General features: G+C 54.7%; 1 protein-coding gene across 1 annotated transcript in view; it reads right to left on the reverse strand.

Moving 5' to 3' along the window:
* The window catches only part of LOC106814301 (protein Tob1-like), a gene marked incomplete at its 3' end in the record, with an annotated part of 29,954 nt that overhangs the window by 1,993 nt on the left and 22,157 nt on the right, over window positions 1-5,804 (reverse strand). The window lies entirely within an intron of this gene.

Raw genomic sequence — 5,804 nt, forward strand, 5'->3', positions numbered from 1 at the left:
CCGCGGATCGGGACGTGCTGGGTTTGACTTTAACGATCTAGCAGTGCGTGTTGGTGAAAATGATGATGCGACGACGACGACGCGCGACGACGAACCGCGACGCACGACGCGATGATGATGATGACGATGATGATTGACGACGATGGACGAATACGGGGGCCGTAGACAAGAGAGGTGAATGTTTCGCTGAACATGGGGGTTTTAATTAGTAACACGCACACGACTGCTAGCGGTGTCAGCGCGGGTCGCCGATGATTACCTTCATCACCCCCTATTCGATCAGAAGACGTGAAGAACGAGTGCAGGCGCGGGTCACAGGCCTTGGGAGGTTTCAACTAAAATACATGCTAAAATTAAATCGAAATCTATGGTACTACAAAGTCTGAATGTTTCGCTACTCTCTTTCACCTATATTGCGACAATTTCCTCGTAAATGCGATCCAGATGCTATCTGCAAACAAACGCTGGTGCCGCCAATGGCGCCATGGCTGCCGCTGCACACTGACACATAAATAATATCAGACAATACATAACTATATATTTATGTGTCAGTGTCAGCGGCAGCCCGCATTTGGACGGCATTTGCAGGCAAAATTGTAGGCAATAATAGGTGAAGAGGTATAGAAACATTAAGAACTTTGGTACGTAAATAGATTTCGTATTTTATTTTTACTTATATTTGATTGAAACGCTCAATGCCTGGGGCGCGGTCGCACGTGAACCCCAGATTTAGATCTCCCCGGCGTTTATCATGCGCTTGTGCGTGATGTGTGCGCAGAGGGGAGGCGCAGCGCTTATATTACCATAACGGCTCTCCGCTGTCAGCCCCGGTTTACATATACCCCCCACCCCCGCTGTTTGTCACGCCTCCCTCAATGACGGGGGGGCCGGGCACTACCCCCTGGTCCTTTGCGGTGACAGCGTCGTCGTTCCCAGGGCACGGAGCCCCGTCTGGGATCCGCTTCTCGCCGCCCCCCCTTTCGGGCCTAGTTTGGACTTGGGCGTGAAGGCCGTACGAATAGACCCGTATTTACTATAAGCGCGTATCTCGTAGTTCGAATCGTTCGCAATGCGTTGCGCTGCTGCGGCCTGGCACACCTGCTCGTGAATCAGTGTAGCGTGCGTGTGTGTGCGCGTGCGTGCGTGTTGTGTGCGCGTGCGTGCTTGGGCTTATGCAGCTGTTCGTGCGGTTCCTTACAGCAGCAAGCAGCAGCAGCATCGGAACTTGCTACGCTGTCGAGCCGTGCAGTGCGTGCGTGGCTGCATGCCGTGTACGTGCTGCATGTACATGTCCGGTGCGCTTGCGTGCGTGCGTGCTCCGTATGGCAGCGCAGTAGCAGCGCACCGGAATCTGCTGGCTGTCGAGCCATGCGTGCGCTGCGTGCGATGCGTGCGTGGTAAGCATGCGTGCGCCTTGCGTGCAGTGCGTCGGCGTGGCGAATCGGAGCTGTGCCCGTGTCCGTACGCAGCAGCATTCATCGGAATCTCGCTGGCTAGTCGAGCCAATGGTGCGTGCCGTGCGTGTACATGTGCGTGCGCTGCGTGGCGTGTCCGCTACAGCAGCAGCAGCAGCTCGGAATCTGCTGGCTGTGCGAGCCATTGCGCGCCGCTGCTACGTCTGCTGGTGCGTCCGTTCGGGCCCACCCAGCTGTGTGCGTGCGTCGTGCGTGTGTGCGTGCGTGCGTGCGTGCGTGTGTGCGTGCGTGCCGCGCACGTGCCGTGCGTTGCGTGTCTGGCGTGTCCGCATACAGCAGCAGCATCCATCGGAATCTGCTGGCTGTACGAGGCCATGGCTGCGTGCGTGGGTTGTGCGGAGGAAAGCTAGATCAATGGCGCTAGCTGTGGGCCTGTTGGGAGCTGATGAATAAGCTACAAACTATGCCAGCCTCAGCAGCAGTCTGCACAACAGCTGCCAGCGCAGTCTGAGAGTGTTTCAGTCGTTCAGTGCCCCCCCCTCTCTCTTGTTCTCTTCTTCCCTTCCACTCTCTCGCTTTCTCTCATTTTATATATTATTGATCTATTTAGCTTCCATCTATGATCCATCTATCTATCTATCTATCTATCTATCTATCTATCTATCTATCTATCATCTATCCATCCATCCATCCACGCCATCCATCATCCATCATCCATCCATCCATCCATCATCAATCACCATCGCATCCATCCATCCAGTCCATCCATCCATCCATCCATCCATCCATCCATCCATCCATGCCATCCATCCATCCATCCATCCATCCATCCATCCATCCATCCATCCATCCATCCATCCATCCATCCATCACATCCATTCCATCCATCACTCCAGCCATCCCATCCAGCCATTCCATCCATCCACTCCATCCATCCATCCATCATCCAGCCTATCCATCCATCCAGCTAATCCATCTATCTATCTCACGTTTTTCTCTTTCGCTCTCTCACTTCTTCTCATTCTGGGCACTGTCTCTCTCCCACTTGCTCGCCCACCTCTCCTTCTTTTCTTCGCGCTAACGCACTCGCTAGCTCTCGCTAACGCACTCCTCCTTGTTATCCCCTCCCCCAGTTTTCCTTCCTCCTTTTCCTCCTCCTGCTTCTCTCTCCTCCTTATCCCCCCCCCCGCTTTCTCCTCCTTCTCCCCCTTCCTCTGCTCCTCCTCTTCCTTTGTGCCCTCCGCTTTCCCCTCCTCCGGGCCTCCTCCTCCTTCGTGCCCTCCGTTTCATCTCTCCGTGACATTGTGTGTGTTTCTTTGCGGGTGTTAGCGTGGGCGATTAAGGGTTGGGCGCGGGTGCCGGGGGAGTTCACCATGGCCGCAGCCGGCTGTTTGTTGCTGCCTGCTGCTGCTTGCCGACATCGATGCCACGCCTGACATTTTAGCCGTCTTCGGCACCGTCTCCGCCACAGCCAAGTCGCGCGGCGTGCCAGGCGTCAACAACGGCATGCTGCCGGCAGCAGTAGTAGCAGTCAAACAGCAACGAGCCAGTAGCAGCCAGCAGCAATAGCAGGGCAGCAGCAGCAGCAACATCAGCCAACAATAACTAGCAGCAGAGCACCCAGCGCAGCAACAACAACGGTAGCAGCAGCAGCAAATAACAGCACCACCAATGGCACAGCCAGCAACAACAACAACAACAACAACAAGCAGCAGCAACAACAACACAACAACCAACACAAACAACAAGCAAGCAGCAGCCAGCAGTCAGCAATAATGGCGGCGGCGACAGTAGCAGCCTCCCCCCTCCCCTCCTCTCTCATCACATCCCATCCGGCCCGTCCCATCCCACCCATCCCCTTCCCCTCCCGTCCCCTCCCCTCCCCCTCCCTCCCCTTCCCTCCTTCCCCATATATAATATACGGATCTATATAATATATAAATATCTGGTAGAAGAGTAGGCGGCCTGCGCGCACCGCACGGACCAGAGGTGGAGCAACGGAAACATATATAGATAGCAGGGAGGGAGCGGAGGACGGCTACGGAGCGAGGGAGAGGCGAGGGAGGGAGGAGGGAGAGAGAGAGAGAGCTCGTTTACACATGCCCAGGCGGGGAACCGGACATGGCATTTAACATCCTATTACTTTCTGGCTGCGTTCCAGCTGCCCAGTCATCGGAAAGCATGGATTGACATTAGAAATTAAGTCTTTACCTTGTGTTATCTACGGGTGTGTGCAGTGGTTGGGTGGTCGTTGCCTGTCGGTACGCGCCATGTTAACAGCTGTTACCAGAATATACTATATATACATCCTATATAATTTATATACTATATATCTATATGCAATACCATATTTAATGTGTATGCCCACACCGCAATTCTTTTTCTCTCTGATGCCTCTCGCACTCTCTATTTCTTTTTCCCCTTTATCTCTCCCTTTCCCTGTTGTTGCGCGTTCCGCGTTGCGCTACGTTTGTGTGACGTGTGTGCGTCCGTGCGTGGCCGTGCGTCGCGCTGCGTCGTGCGCGTACCGTGCGTCGCGCGTGTGGCATGTATATGCGAAGACAGGATATAGCGCAGCGTTTATGATTGTGTGTGTGTGCCTCCCTTGCTATCTGTGGTCGCATCACTGCGCATCTAGCGAGCATGTTACCAAGCACTGTTGTGAGGTGAAGTACTGTCTCATGCTAGTCACAGCCGCCCCACAACCGGGAGGCAATATGCCAGCACTGCGCACGCACTGTGCACGCGTTAAAACGCATGATCATGTTTGATTCAGCGTTAGGCCGTGCCTCGCTGAACGTTCCCTCGCGAGCGATCGGTCCTAGGCACGGGCCTCGCTGCCTGTGTGCCGTGTGCCGTATGCTGACGGGCGGTTGTGGTTAATCTACGGACCGGTAGCGACGGCAGCTAGCGCTGTCAGCTCAGGCCACAGCTCCGTGAGCGATCGCCACTTACATCTCACACTCGAGTGTCATCTCACGATCCAGCGTCCCCCCCCCCTCTTCTTTTCTCTCCTCTTTCCCTCTATACCTGCCCCGTTCTCTTTCCGTTCGTCCTCTCTCTCCGTTCGTTCGTACCTCCCGTCTCTCTCCGGAGGCTTCCTCCACTATCCATTCCCGCTGCACCTGCTTTTCTCTCGGGCTCTCTCTCTCTCTCTCTTTCTCTCTCTCTCTTTCTCTCTCTCTCTCTCATCTCCACACACGCACACGCACGCTCATGCACGCACGCACGCATGCACAGAACTCAAAACTGTTTTTTGTATACTTTCTGAATGCACGCAGAGAAAGACTCTAAAGATAATCATCATCATCACCATCATCGCCATCATCATCATCATCCTCATATTCATCATCACCCATTGTTGAAGAACAAAAACCCAGAAAATTACGAGTGTTTTCTCAAGTATTAAAAAATAAACCTCTATTAGCGTCTTTTCTATCGCGCGCTTGAACTACCTGCGCTGTCTACAACCGTAACGCTACACTATTTACACACGCCCTTCATGTGGTTCGATTCAAATACGCGAGACGAAATCAAAAGTCGGGCCTGCATGCTTGTGCATTGAGATCTATTGGGTGAGCCAGGGTGTTGTCGTGCAGACAGAGAGGCGACTCTTGTGTCGCCATAGCTGCCCGACAATCTTGCTTCCTGGTTCGGGTGGCGCGCACGAACTCGCTGTCAGTTCGTCTGTCCATCACAGTTATCGGTGTGCTCCGTCGCCTCAAGGGGGCGCCACGATAGCGGGACTAGTGGGGCGGTGCTCCTGGCGTCGGCCGAGGTTAAAATCAGGGGGTTAAAGTTCGCTGCGGCACCACCTCGCACGACTTAGTCGCGTGGCGTGGCCGCTGATAAAAGAGAAGTCGCTTGGTGCACGCTCAGTCTCAAATGAGAGGTCTCTCAGAGATTACTCAGTCTCACAAGGTCGCTAAGTCTCTCAGAGGTCACTCGGTGTGGGGGCAGGGCAATACTGAACGAGAGGCCACAGTCGTGCGACCGAAGGTTCACCTTCGCGCGACGAAAAGTCGGCCGTCGTCGCGACAACCGTCGGCGAAAAAGGTTCGAGCGTTTGTACGCATTTGTGACGCCCTCTAGTTGGCAACGAGTAGCTGGTGCAGCTGGCTGTTGGCCGGGTAGGCGACGCTGTTGCCGGACGCGTTGCCGTTGAAGATTCCCTCGAGCAGGGCTTTGGTGTTGTCGTTGCCGCGCAGCCCGCTGCCGCCGCCGCTGCCTCCGACATTCATCATGTTGCCGAGGAGGAGATCCATGTTGTTGAACATGCTGAGGTTCTGCAACTGTTGCTGCTGCTGTTGCTGCTGTTGCTGCTGTTGCTGATGCTGTTGCTGCTGCTGCTGGTGTAGTTGCTGATGCGTCGACCAGGCATCGCTCATG

Source organism: Priapulus caudatus, unplaced genomic scaffold (assembly GCF_000485595.1).
Source record: "Priapulus caudatus unplaced genomic scaffold, Priapulus_caudatus-5.0.1 Scaffold902, whole genome shotgun sequence".
Taxonomy (NCBI): Eukaryota; Metazoa; Priapulida; class Priapulimorpha; order Priapulimorphida; family Priapulidae; genus Priapulus; species Priapulus caudatus.